This window comes from Ascaphus truei, chromosome 8 (genome assembly GCF_040206685.1).
Source record: "Ascaphus truei isolate aAscTru1 chromosome 8, aAscTru1.hap1, whole genome shotgun sequence".
In the NCBI taxonomy this organism is placed as follows: domain Eukaryota; kingdom Metazoa; phylum Chordata; class Amphibia; order Anura; family Ascaphidae; genus Ascaphus; species Ascaphus truei.
In genome coordinates, this window is record NC_134490.1 from 89763567 (window position 1) to 89779250 (window position 15684).

Here is a 15684-nt window from a genome sequence, read left to right on the forward strand (position 1 = left end):
CATTACTGTATACTACGGGTATGATTACTTGTTTTGTCTATATTCATTTATATACTAATGGGAACGGTTACTCAAGCACCCTTACAGTAGACTCCTGATACAGTATTAGTAAGTTGTATTGGGCTAAATTATCAAAAAATAAAAATAAAGGTATGATTTTGCACATAGATCGAGTCTTCATACTTCTATGCAGCAAAAAAACTGTAGTGTATATTAAGGACTTCAATCACCTTCATATAATTAACACCCTGAACGGGAATAGAAAAGTCAACTCTAACATTACTAATTATAATTATATCAAGTTTTAACAAGATCAAGCTGGAACAAGTGGTTCCTCTCTGTGCTACAAAACCCAGGAAGGGCAATAATATACGGTCAGGCTTTTTTTCTAGAATAGTATACAATATGTACCGTATAGATGTACAAATTATTAATTGGTAAATAGAAATGAGACAAACAATGGCATTTCAGGTCGTGATTCCTTTACAAGCTTTCAGTTTAGGATTTTTCACTGCAAACTTGTTAAATAATCATAACAAAAATATATCAGAAAATAACCAGAATAGCCCCTCTTTGTACAAATAAATAAGATCACATGACATACCTGTCTTGTATTTTAGTGATGTCATTATGATCCAGAGGAATGTGATTTCTTTGTATTTTATTTCAGGGCAGATAGATTCACAGTTAATCAAAGAAAATTAGAAGTATTTTTACTTATGCAAGCAAACACAGCAGATTGCTGTTTGCACCACAGGGGGACTGCTGCTTTTAAATACATTACTATATTTAAAAAGTGCTAAACAAATGCTAAGTAAATTATACTGAAGTTTGCTGTAGAACAGAAAACAGAGTTGTGAATTATTCACATTCTTGATGAATGGCTGCAATTAAATCCTTGAAGATGGAAGTACTGATTATTAACAGCAGTAAGCAGAATTAATTGATATACCAATAATCAATGGAATTAAAGGTCAGTTCGAATATAATATATACAGAATGTGTGCTATCTATACTGTAATCAAAGTTACTCTCCTATCTAGACTCGTGTCACTTTCCGCTGGTTCACGCAAATGTTAAACTCTGTTTTGTTTTAAATAAAGTACTTCTTCTGAATCTAAACTGTAGAGAGTATTTGGCCATGACAATTATTTGCAAACAAATGCATGAACTGTAACAACCTACAGTATGTGATTTATATTTAGAGTAACATGATTGAAAAATATTGTGTTAAATACTTTTCCATTATATGGGGACAAAGCTGTGTTACAAAACTGACCTTTATACTAACCAGGCCACCTTTGTAGAAAAAAACGGGGGAGAAAAATAACAATGAATGAATTCATATTTTATTTCTCTCATTCATTTTTTCTTATATAAATGGATATCCCTCTCACTCCACACACACCTTGTGTAGAGCACTGTTTATACTGTGGGCTCTCCATTCATTTTTATTCACACTGATACACATACACACTCTTTCTTCACTTGCTTTCAGTTACCCTTTGACACCTCTAGCCATAAAACACATCCACACGGGGGAAGGAACAGCACAGATAACATTCCAAGAGACACTGTTTTTAAGTTATCCTTGCTTCATTCATTGTAACATCGCCGGAAGAAGAGATCAGTGTATCTCGAAAGCTCGCACAAATAAAAGCATTTCGTTAGCCACAGAACGGTATCATCTATTTATTTTTTGATTATTGAAGCTCGGCTAACACGGTACTGATACCTCTACATGTATATATATATATATATATACAGACGTACCCTGGTTTAAGGACACTCACTTTAAGTACACTCGCGAGTAAGGACATGTTTTCAATAGCACCATACCCCTGTGTCCATACACATGCTTTGCGAGTATGGACTCTTATTCTGCCCTACAGACTGCCGTAGTAGTGACACGCTGATTCCCCTCACCCAATAGGCAAATGGCAGCTCGCACATATGTCTGTCAGCATGTCCTGAACAGCAATACAGGCTCCCTACCTGCACCGAAGCTTCGATAAGTGGAAAAAAGGTAGTGCTTCAATTTAAGTACATTTTCGCTTTACATACATGCTCTGGACCCATTGCATACTTTAATGCAGGGTATGCCTGTATATATATATATATATATATATATATATAAACGTGATCAATGCATCTGTATTTCTATTTCTGGATAAGGCTAAACAGGTAGTTTTGCTCTTTAATTCTTATAAGCCAAAAATACTTCTAAGGATGGATACAGACAAACATTATCAGTAGCAATAGCTCTGCAAGACAATCTGTAAGCATATAAATGAAGATATAAACAAATGTAACTGTGCTACAACTTCCTACTGTCTGTACGTTATTCCAAGTTACCAATTAGACTGTAAGCTATTTGGGGCACGGCCTTTTCCGTATGTTACTTGCATGACTGGAGTGCTTATTCTCATTATGTGTTATTTGTATGATTTGTTTTTATATTATTATGTCACGTGTATTATTGCTGCGAAGCGCTATGTACATAAATGGCGCTAAATAAATAAAGATATACAGTACATACATACATGGTGAAGAAGAATATCGAAGGTAACTAAAGCTTAAAGAAGAAGATGCAGCAACTTATGATTTGGAAGAAGCAAATCATTGCACTCAAACAGGACAATGGTCAACAATAAAAGACCATGCACTTATCATGAAGAGAGTTGAGGACTTCTACATAAAATTGTATGAAAACACAGAAAACACAGGGATATTCCAACAGAGGATGAGTGAGAAGATACCACCAATGACTACCATGTGTCCTTTCAGAAGAAATGGTAAAAGCAATCAAATATATTAAGAATGGGAAGGTCATGGGAAAGAGGCAATTACAACTGAAATCATAAAAAGCTGGGGAATAAGTAAAATCCTTGCAAAACTGTTTACATGCTGCTTAAAGATCAGGAAAATTCCGAATCAATGAAGAGTAAATGACTATCACAACTGGACTAACACAGCTATATCTACTTAATTCAAAAACAATGAAGTAATGCCATTGTTATCTTCATCCACAAGAAAGGGGACAAAAAAAATCTACAAACTACAGACCAATCAACCGACTTCCAATCACTCTTTTTATAAAGATAATCACTAATTGGCTTTAAGAGGCACTGGACTTCACCCAGCCTTGAAAACTAGCGGGATTCAGCAGTGGATACAACACAATGGACCATATCCAAGTTGTACAAGAAGTGATATTCTTACAGTAAGTAATTAATATGATCTGACACTTATCTTAGAATTCCTTGATAACGAAAAAGCATTTGATTCGGTCTACAACTCAGAGGTTCTAAATGCATTAAGATGACAAAGTGTTGAAGAACCGTACATTGATCATTTAAAAAACATTTATGAGAATGCCACATCAACCATTAGATTACACGAAGATACGGATCACCACGGAGTGCAACAGTCCAGAAGACCTCCAACAACATCTTAGGAAACTTGCCAAAGCAAGTACAAAAGGGGGCCTCCATATGGATCTCACTGTCATAGTAGTGCTGCCTACAGACCAGACCTGACCCAAGACTGAGGTGGAAAGTATAATACCACGCACCCGCAGCAGAGGGGCGTGTCCGGAGTGTGGTAATATTTGCCAGGCCAGGAGTCTTTAGTAATAGAACCAAAGGTACTTGCCGCATCTGGAGGTAGAAGGATCGTGGTGATTGCCATAGCCGGGGGTCGAGGGTGCCAGAGGTCCTGGAGGCAGAGGAGCGAGCCAAGATCGGAGGGCAGAGAGAGACTGTGTCGTAAGGAGTGAGCCGGGGTCCAGAGCCAGAGGAAGAGTCGAAAGCCAAGCCGGGTCACACCTGAAGAACAGAAATAACAAGAGCAGACACGAATACTAGCCCAACTAGCAGAAGCTGTGCAGAGCAATGATTCACAGGGAGAACAGGGGTAATATATGTGGAGGGACCAATCAGGGAAGGAGGCAGAGTGGAGGTGTGCCATGGAGCGTCCTGTGACTGGTGCAGGCTGTGATCCTTGCCTGTGATCAGCTGTGGAGTGTGAGAGCAGGAGCGGGGCTGCAGCTGTACCAGGGGGGCATGGCTAAAAGAGCAGAGGAGTGAATAAATTACTGCCGGAGGCGCGCACTGTGTAAGAACCTCCTGTGCGCGCCCCGGCAAGATGGCGGCCGCAAGAGCCAGCATTGGGCGAGATCGCAGAGTCCCAAGCCGAGGACACATCCGTGGGGAGTGAGGGGTGGCAGCAATGACTTCCGAGGCAGGTAAGGAGGTGTTGCGAGAGCCCTGCTTCCTGACACTCACCAAGACCAAAATGATGTTCAACAAATGTGTCAACTACAGTATAGAAAGATCAAACTAAATGGAATAGAACTAGAAGAAGTTGAGGATTACAGTATGTCTACCTTTGCTGGCAAGTAACAATGGATGGGAACCTTTTGAATTAAATCCACAGGAGAATGAAGATGAATAGAGTACATTTGGAAGAAACAAGACAATCTTTCATGTAAACCTTCCACTGTGCCTCAAAGGGAACATTTTTGACCTGTGTATTCTACCCATGCTCATGTAAGCATGTGAAAATTGGACCGTAAATATGAAGATAATTCAGAAGCCTGAGAAAACTCAAAGAACTATGGAGAGATGCATGCTGGATATTACCCAAAGAAACAGGAACAAAAATGAATGGGTTCACAACCAAACAAAAGTTTGTGACATCATCACAAGAGTGAAGAAATTAACATGGCAGTTGGTAATACATATTGAAAGAAGAAATTACTCTTGTTGGACAAAGATGGTACTGGACTAGATTCCAAAGGAAATTAAAAGACCAAGTCGTTGACCAAAGTTATATGGGTGGATGAAATTATTTTTGGGGGGAGTAATGTGGAGAAGAGAGGCCTACAACCGCAGCACCTAGAAGATCCCTAGGGAGGCATTCATTCAGCAGTGCAGTAGTGGATCAACAAAGGCTGAAAATGATGATAATTGTACACAGACTTGTAAACACATATTAGTGAAGGGATCAATTAATTGTAGACCTCAATATGTGTTACAGTATATATGTGATTATGGTCTCTTTTATGTTGGGCGCACCATGCATCCTCTTTATATTTTAATCCTAGAATGTAGGAATAGTATTTTCAATGTACAGTACATTAGTAGGAGAATACATACAGATGCATGGTTCCCCTGCAACATATTTTTAGTTGTCATAATAGAGACGTATTTTAAAAAATAGAGATATAGTTGGTGAAACAAATATCACACTATTGGTGCACACCGGGGCAATTAAAACATAGCATTTAATGTTTCCACAGTTAAAATGTCTACACATGCAAACAAAGTTATCATTTATGTATATTGTGTATTTTTAAACTTAAAAAGTGTACCTAGAGGTAGGTTGGGATCGATGATGATGCCTATGCAATTTTTCTAACAACACTAAACATCAGTAACACGTCATGTGATTTTCATTATGTAATCTGCTCCAACATTGTATGGCAGAGTATCCTTTATATAATGTCGGCCACCTGCTAATATAGTGAGTGTGTGACTGGTTTGTAAGCACAAGGCTCTATTGATTAGATGATTGGATGCCCTGTTGGATATTTACTCCCACATAAAGTGGTTGTTTTTGAGCCAACTGAAAACACAGGGTGATTAATATCTCAGTGTCAATCAGTCATTGGGGGCAGAAATGAGACATCCAGATGGTATAGAATTAGAGCTAATGTGCATAGTTCAGTGGCAATCAACAACACAGCATACCATATTGTCCACCAATAATTAGTATATAAATTGTGGACACATCTGTGATGGCTATATACTGCTAACATGGCATACACCGGTCTAACCCACTAGGGTCTGTCAAGATAACTAAATATAAAAGCTGTGAGTAGCACAACGCAGCTCTAACATCACTGCATAATTTTACTCCTGTATTAGTTAAAATTCATAGACACCTTATATGTGGGAGACCTAGATTCTAATTTCATGCAGTATATTTGGTAAGGTTAACTCAATTACTGGTGAGTGGTATGATTGATTACTCCTGTGTATATTGGCACCCTGAAAGCAAAATATTGCATTCAGTAGTTGCAGGTTTAATGCAATAATGCATACGGTGGTGAAGTTTAACATCCATTTACAACCCGGCAGAGAGAGCAGAGCACAACGTACAATCCTCCTCCTTTGATGACGTCACTGCGTCGTACGCCAACGCGTTTCTCTCCCGAACGGAGCTTTGTCAGGGGCAACAAGTGAGAGGCGCAGCATAATGTGCCTTAAGTGGGATTGCATATTCCCATAGCAACGCTCCTCCAATCGGATCTTATTGTATCATGTGGCTGTCATGTGGCCAATGGGATCGTAAGATATTGCTCGCACTTGCAATTCACTCATCAGGCTAATGCAGACATATGTTGCGATAATGTTTAAGATTCAAAACAAAGATTACAAATTATTCATTTGTATCTCACAGGGAAATAAACTGTGTGCATGTCTTGACAATAATCATTAGAGTAGAGGATGGTGCATAAATATTTTAAGTATACATAGTATACATACAGTATGATACTTCAATCATCCCTTCACAAATAGGATTTATTCTTCCAGCAAAAATATATACAGAAGTAGCTAGTTCAGCGTGGATCACTGGGCATGATGGATATATATATTAATATATAGCTGTAATTAATATGAGCAGATAGAGTTAGTCAAAGATATTCATTGTAATTTACACATAGTGGAGGAATCAACTATTAGCAATAAGTGTTCAACAAAGTAGAATAACAATTGTACGGCTCAATGTTCTTACAGATCCAATTAAATGGTTAAATAAAAGGAGTATATGTAACACCTTCATTTAGACCAGATGGACTCACTGTTTTTAGTCTGTAGATCCATTCTGATTCCCTTTTAAGTAACTTGTTATCTATATCTCCACCTCTCATGTTGTTTTTAAGATGATCAATTCAAAAAATGTGAGCAATTGAATATCAGCTTGATGAGTATTATTAACGTGATGTGCGACCGGGATATCCAGTTGGTTTTTTATAGAATTTACATGTTCTTAAACATGCTGCTGAAACTCCCTCATGGTTTTACCCACGAATCGTAGGCCACACCTACAGATGGATGAAAAAACAAGTGACGCCGCGGTCACAGCTCCTCCAAACAGCCAAAACGCATGTAGAAAAAATAAAAAACTTTATTGATTGAACAAGTGAACAACAGCCATAGTTAACCTCTGACGCGTTTCGTCCGGCTCGCTGGTATTTCCCCCGGTTTTGGCCCCCCGCCCTGCATTAGTCTATACGGATATACTTCTGTTGCTTATTGCTTTCATACTTGAAGGATGTCTACCTCCTGCAACCACAGGCTTACATAATCATACCACCACGGTTTTGGTAGCCACAGTATTCCAAGGGTTTACTCCCTTAAACTTTGTCCACACCTACAGATGATACGGTACTGTATATGACATTAGTTGTTTTGAAGTTGATAAATTGTCTTATGTCATATGCTTGGTCTTATCAATGTTATGACATTTTTTTGTAGGTTGGATATACTCACAAGCTTTACAGCTTTTACATTGATATGTGCCTTTCAATGAAGACGTTAACCAAGTTGTCAAAGGCTTGCATTGAAAATGGCTGTGTATTAACTCATCACGTAGAATTTTTGACCGTCTGCTGGTAATACTTGGGGTGTCTTTGAGTACTTTTGTTAGATCTGCGTCAAATTTCCATACTGCCCCGCTGTGCATCAATAGTGTGCTTCTTGTTAGAAAATAGTTTGTTTACCCAACTATATCTCTATTTTTGAAAATACATTTCAATTAAGCACATAGGTAGCAATGATATATCTATTTCTTTATATAAAAAAGAAGAACCCCTATCCCTCTATCCAGGAAACAGGTAGTAGGTCTTGTAGACAAAAGCACCTCCTTGCAGCATGTAGAATGCGCACTCTGCTCGCCCATAGGTAAGACCCTACAGGATCTCCAAAGAAAGAAGAAAGACACACAGCGCACCAGAGGTGAATATCCAAATAATTGTATTCAAAATACACACAACGTGTATCAATACATTTCTGCTTGAAATCCAGGAAAAAATTAGTCCATAAATTAAATACAGGCAGGACCGGGTGCACCTCGGACCACAACTCAAACCAGATAGCAGCGAGGGCAAACCGGGTCACGGTGTGCGACGCACGAATGGGAAGACATAAGACGTGATGATGTGACATATGCTAATGCTAGCAAGAATACCTCCGCGCATTTTGCACTTTCTCCGTGCTTCATCAGGGGTCTGATCAAGCACAGAGAATGTGTGAAACGCATTAAGGTATTGTGCGCTGTGTGTCTTTCTTCTCTATTTGTTTATATATATATATTATATATTGTATTGTATGTCTTTATTTAAATAACACCATTAATGTACATAGCGCTTCACAGTAGTAATAAATGTGCTAATCATATAAATAACAAATAATATAAATATCGGGTCATGGGAATAAGTGCTTCAGACATAAACGTAACATTGAGGAAGAGGAGTCCCTGCTACGAGGAGCTTACAATCTAATTGGTATGTAGGAGGAACGTAAAGAGACAGTAGGAGGGCATATTGGTAAGTGCTTCTGCAGGGGGCCAAGATTTCTGTATCGTGGTTATAGTATTAGCCACGGTGCTACTCATATGCTTCTTTAAGAAAGTATGTCTTAAGGTGGGTCTTAAAGGTGGATAGAGAGGGTGCTAGTCGGGTATTTAGAGGAAGGGCATTCCACAGGTGTGGGGCAGCCAGTGAGAAAGGTTTAAGATGGGAGAGGGCTTTAGATACAAAGGGGGTAGAGAGAAGACATCCTTGAGCAGAACACAAAAAGACTGGCCTCTTCAAAATGGTAATGCTTTATTGATTCAATATTTCGATCCAACTTGGAGCCTTCTTCATGAATATAGACAGTGGTAAACATACACCACAAAATGTCCTAAACCAGTCACAAATTGTGACGAATAGATACAATTAGCTGACATTATTGGAATTTGGGACATCACAAGAAGTACACCATTTTTTTTTTGCTGTGATAAAGATGGTGGTTTTTTTCCCTCCAGTATTTCCTTGGTTTTGCCGCGGGCAGAGTCTAATACATAATCCCTTTAGAACAATAAACCACCTTAATAGCAAATTATTTTCTCAAATGTGGTACTAAAACGGCAATGCTTTGCACTTAAACTTATACTGTGTTTCCTTTCCCTCTTGCAAAGAAGGTGTTAATAATTAAATCAGCTCAGCAGTCACACTGTGCTGTGCCAGCTTAACATTTTAATTTATTCCATGTAAACCTAACTACAAAGGGTTTTTCAATGCTTATCCAATCAAGACTATTAAACATGCACTATTTTGAGAGTGATTTTAAAGCCCATCTTCTAGATTACTCTAATTTAGAAGGAAACGTTCAGCTTTTCAATCATCAAACCAGAAAGAGCTCTATCGAAGTAAATAGTGAATATAAAAATGCTGCATTAGAATTACCTACCTGATTAGGTGTTAAACAGATAGAGGAGCAGATAGAGGAACACAATATTTACTAGTGACAGTTTGCATACTCCAAATTGTACACAAAAAATATATACCGATCTAGTTAGACTTACTGTCCCCGGAGCCACGGGAAGATAAACAAAACGGAGCAGATCCTGAGACAGTAAAAGCAACAGCTGCCTGCAGGGGTCCGTCCCTCTGAACCAGAACACAGAAACAAGTAGTATATTATACTCTCTGGCTTGTAGTTAACATATGGACTTGGAGTTAGGTAAAATAATGATCCCCAGGAGTTCTGAAAATGCAAAATCTTCTGAGCCTTAAACATACAGTGGGTACTAAATAACTGAAGTAAACAAAGAGGTAACAAGAAGAATAAAAATAGAGACGATACTGCAGGGGAAAGGAAGTATGCAAAAGTGCAAAGAAAAGTAAATTACTGTACAGTATGAACTCTAAAACTTTAAAGCAGGCCAAACATTTAAACATGATATTGCAATGTGCATGTTGGAGACAATCAATCACAAATGCTATGATAATTAATAATATTTGCCTAAACACAACTTCACACCTCAACCGCAATGTGAGCCATAAAAATTACAAATCCCCAGAATTCACAAAGTACATGACTTGCTCTGCAATTGTAAACCATTTAAGTACCAGATTAGCATGCAACACATTGCATCAAAATGTGCACCCATTGACATACCAGTATATCTTCCAAAATACTCCACATGTGAACACACCTGAGATACAGTACTGTACCTGAAAAAGATGCTAGTTGAAATCACTTGAATATACTTAGTTATATATGTGTGTGTGTCTGTGTATGTATGTATGTATATATATATATATATATATATATATATATATATATATAAAAATATATAAGAAAAAAAAAGCGCCAAATCCTAGTGCATTACTGTGCAAAATAGATATATTTAATTATCCTGTAGAGGGAGGTCGTTGTGCCCTTTTAAGAAGCTGCCTGTTGGTCCTAATAGTGCTACTGTCACTCCCCAATTATTGGACTCATTTGTTGGACTCTAGAGGACTATCTGCATTGTGCAGATTAAGGCAAAGTTCACAGCACCACACAACTTTTTTTGTATAATTGCATGTTTTTAGCTTTTTTTTATATCAGACATTCACAGTGCATTTTTGGTATATTAATTAATTTCATTATTTAGGATATATTGTATTAGTATATTATTATATTAATTCATTAATATCATGTTGATGTATTTATGATTTATTACCAGTTCAATTAATTTTATATATCCTATATTTCTGGCTTTCCACACACGAGCGCAGACCCTTATTGTATATATATATATATATATATATATATATATATATATATATATATATATAGAGGTATCAGTACCGTGTTAGCCGAGCTTCAATAATCAAAAAATCCACACCGGGGGAAGGAGAAGCACAGATAACATTCCAAGAGACACTGTTTTTAAGTTATCCTTGCTTCATTCATTGTAACATCGCCGGAAGAAGAGATCAGTGTATCTCGAAAGCTCGCACAAATAAAAGCATTTCGTTAGCCACAGAACGGTATCATCTATTTATTTTTTGATTATATATATATATATATATATATATATATATATATATATATATATACACAGAGATATAGATGGATAGATGGATAGATGGATAGATGGTGTAAGAAATCCAATTTAGCAATAATTATATTGTAATGAATGAATCTGTTATCAAAGGCAGAATGTTAAAGTATACAGTATAATAGTCTGGACTTTCCTTCATATCTATATATTATCTGATTGTATATTCAGTTATTGTTACATGTGCAGTATTCTAAGTGAAAGGTCAGATCTATTCTGACAGACAGAATTGACCCAAAAGGTCAATTCGTGGCCTCAAGTTGTTGAACAGCTGCAAGTCCTAACTGGGAAAAATGCTGCATAAGACTTTTCAATTCAGTAAGTTTGAAACTACTTATATGTTCAGAAGTAGTTCATATGACATCAGTAATGTAGGTAAATACCATGTTGGGATATAACATCTTAAAGGTTAAAATGGCTGACTGGGTGGGTCTTTATGGATAAATACAGCAGTGAGCTTAGTGAGGAAGGAAGGAAGGATGGAGAGAAGATAGGCCAGACGAAGAAAGACCAGGCCAGATTGATAATACCATGAAGAGGAGAAAAGGACATGTTAATACCTGAAGAGAATATTAACAGAAAGAAGGTTACTATGTGCAACTATTCTTAAGAATATCAATCTATTTGAAACATCACCATCGTCATTCTTACTATTTTTGTATGTAAGTAATTATTTTCAAAATAAACGTTTTGTTTTTGTGTGCAAACGACAAGAATGCTGAATTCTGTTATACTGATGTGAATCTACAGAAAAAGCGAATTTAAGGACATTTAACATTGGCGAGCCAGCCTTCATTCAGTTTTTTCGTCATATTTGGATTAGAGGGGGTGTTGTCGATACATCCTGGATCCAAGATTTGAGAAAAAATTGAAACGAACCGAAGAAAAAAGAAGTGTCAAGTTTTTGGTAGATTTGACTACAGTTGATTAACAGATCAGAGACAGAGAACCACGTTTCACGAATCTCCTAGAGGGAGACGGACTGTTCGGGGGTTGCCTTTGTCTGGTCAAGTTTCCCAAGGAAGAAGGTACATTTGCGGGACGTGCAGGGAGCATTGTCTGGAGCATTTGTATGCGCTGAATGGAATAGCGTGGAATTTCTTCAAAGAAACGTTGCGACGTTTGTGGGGGAACAATTCGAGTTTTTTCAGCACAAGTTTTCGGTGAAAGAAAATACTTAACAAAACGTAAGTAATGGAATTTATTAATTCATATGCAAATGACAGTAATATGATGTTAAATGTGTTACCTCATACATCTACTGACACTGAATTATGGAATTCTCTGTGGAATCAGGTGCAAATAGAAAATGAGAGAATAGATAAGAAAATACTAACTATGCATAAAGATAAGAAAAAATTAAGAAATGTCATGAAAATGATCAAAGTGTTTAATTTGATGGTTTTCAATGATGAGAATTCGCATAAAATTGAAGTTGTAAAAACTGATCAATGTTCAAATTGTAACATTTTACATAAACGCATACATGAGTTAGAAAAACAAATTGAAACATCCAATATCAAATTTGCATGCGCTGCTGGTAAAGACAAAAAGAAAAAAGATACTCAAGGAGCGTCTTTTATTCCTAGTTCTAGTGCAGAAGTAGATGTGACTGACATTAGCAGCACAGAACTGACAAGGAAAAAGTTCCATGACAAAGCAGCCACACTGAATTTAAAGATTCACGATCATTTAATGAAGGTATTAAAAGATATACCTGATTATAAAAATCACCTGGATGCATTTCATAATGCAGACATTTTTGAATCTTATACAGATCGATTTAATTTGACTGAGGAACAAAGAAATAAGATTTACAAACTGTGGTTACCAACTCACATGAGTCGAAGGTTAAAAATGCCTGTCAGCATGCCTCAAGTGGATGATAACGGTGATTTTATACAAGGGTCTTGCATTGACAGGCTTAGCCAATTAATTTACATTTCCACCGGACATGCCATTACCGTTGATATTTTGGAAGATCTTAAACCCAAAATTACAGAGGATACTTTTGAGTTTATGTTAAAATTCCAGACTGCATACAAATTACTGTTTTCTGATCAAGATTCTGAAGAGAAAATGATTAGAGCATTTGTAAAAAAATTTAAATTTTTAGATCCAGTAACATTAGCAATTGCTTCTGAGAAAGAATCATTAGACGTTGCTGCTCTTTTTATTGATAATATTAGACGTCAGCTTTTGCAGAATAATCCCAGACTTAAAATCTCAGAAATTGTTAATGATAGAAATGTCTTTTATGACACTCAGAGGGGTAAAAGCTCTTGGAACAGTCAGAGTGACAGGAGTGACAACTGCAGAACTGACAAGCCTTTACGGCTGCAAGGTTTTAAATGTTTTCATTGCGGAGAAATAGGGCATTATAGAAGAAACTGTGACAAATTCTTAGATCTACAAAAAAGTTTGCGGAAAGAGAATGTATTTGTTCAGCACACAGACACTAATGATCTCACACACAAACAGGTTTGTAACATAACTCACATAGACGAAAGAGTTAATTCATCCTGACTAGACTATCTGAAACCACGTCCTCTTGAAGTATTAACTCCAGTAACTTTGGATAAAGAAGGAACCTTAGGGGGGTTTGATACAGAGTTTTTAATAGATACCGGGGCACAGTTAAGTGTAACAAAAGAAAAGTTACCAATGTTGTCAGGAACACCTCTTTGTAATATTGTGGATTTAGGCAATAAGGCAATTTGGAAAGATTCTAAAGGCAGAAAGCCTGTGTTAATTAATCCTTCTGAATATGGTAACGAGAGAAGTGTTTGTCCAATTGAAATGGTCACCAGTGAGTTTCAATTACCTGAAATCAGTGATAATTTTTGTGTCAAGCCAACACTTAAGAAAGATTTCCAAATAACACAAAAAACAGGACAGGATTTTCTCACTGAAGGAAATGCAATAGTTGATTCCTTGGCTAAGGAAGAGGTTTTAACAGAACAGAATGTAGTGCTTACAGAGACTAGTGCCACAGCGATAGTCAGACACAAAGATACGCAGCTCCTTTCCTTTACAGAGAAACAGGCAAAGGATACGTCCATTGCTATTTCCCGGGTTGATTTAAAGCCTTCTCGTGTCCATAAAGAAAAGGCCATAAATCATGAAAGTTTGGGTCACGTAGGACAAGAGACACTTTTGGAAAGTTTAAAAGGAAATCCTGGGCTCAAAAGGCAAAAACCACATTTCCAATGTATTGCACCAGCAGATGGCCCATGGTCCACATTGCAAATTGATCACAATGGTTCCTTACCCTCAGGGAAGAATGGGTTAAAACATGTTTGGATTATGGGAGCTGTCTTTTCAAAATGGGCTGAGAGCATTCTGGTCAAGCAAAATGATGCAATTACTACAGCACGAGTTTTTTGGCATCATGTTTTTTCTAGATGGGGTTTTCCTCGCATTCTTGAGTCAGAGAGGGGTTCTCATTTCACAGGTTTAGTGATGAAAGTTTACATGTGAAATTTTAGGGATTAAATAAAGATTTAAAGTATCATCCATAATCAGTTGGTAGAATAGGATTTAAAATTTAGGAATTAAAATAGGTCTTCTGTATTTCCAAAATTTTAAAAAGGGGGGAAGTGAAGTAGATGACAATTATGATCATTTTTTTTATGAAAAAAAGTATTTGGTAAACAAATTGAGAAGGATCTTATGATATAATTAACATTATGATAAAGGTTATGTTTGTGATTTATTTACGTAATATGTCGATTGTAAGTGTATGGTCCAGATGGACTAAGGTTAAATATATTTACCAATATAATGATACTGCTATATTTTTACAGGTCATATGTAATTGTGTGATGAATAAAGAATACGATTGGATGATCGGAGTCAAGAAGAATGAGGAAAATCAACAAGAGTCATCACCTATGGGACTGAATATTTTTTAATTTTTTAGGAAAAAGGACAAAATGACTATTTTTTATTATATTTATTACTACTGGGACTATTGAAAGAAATAATCAATACTGAAAAAGTACAACGGGGAATTACATCTCTAGGAGTACAACAAAGTTTGCTAGAAGAATTGTTATTGGTTCAAAATTATACAGATTTATGGGTGCGATGTACAGTATGTACAAGTATTATTATTTTTTCTTTAAATGTTCATATTAGGAAAAGAAAGAGTTTTATTTCCTATAACAGTACTAGAAATAGTGGTAATAATATTCAGTTATTATTTTATAGTCTCCAATATCCAGATTTTTATTTTTTACACAATTATAGCAAGACTTAACGGATAGATTTTTTACGCTTGTTTACATTTTTATTCTAAAATACTTTGTTTATTACGCCAGGTCAAGATTATTTATCATTCATGCTTACTTTGTATTGAAACCGTAAAAACATTTAATGTTTGAAGAATTAAATTGTATTGGAGGAAATCAGTAGGAATATATTTACACATTTTTGAGAGATGTAAATATGCTTCCATTACAATTTAATATAGCTCAAATAAATGAGTTTGAGTTCTCTTGAGAGAAATGGACTGAAGAA

General features: G+C 36.5%; 1 protein-coding gene across 2 annotated transcripts in view; it reads right to left on the reverse strand.

Moving 5' to 3' along the window:
• Positions 1-15684, reverse strand: part of PCDH15 (protocadherin related 15) — a 1763546-nt gene that overhangs the window by 374798 nt on the left and 1373064 nt on the right. The window lies entirely within an intron of this gene.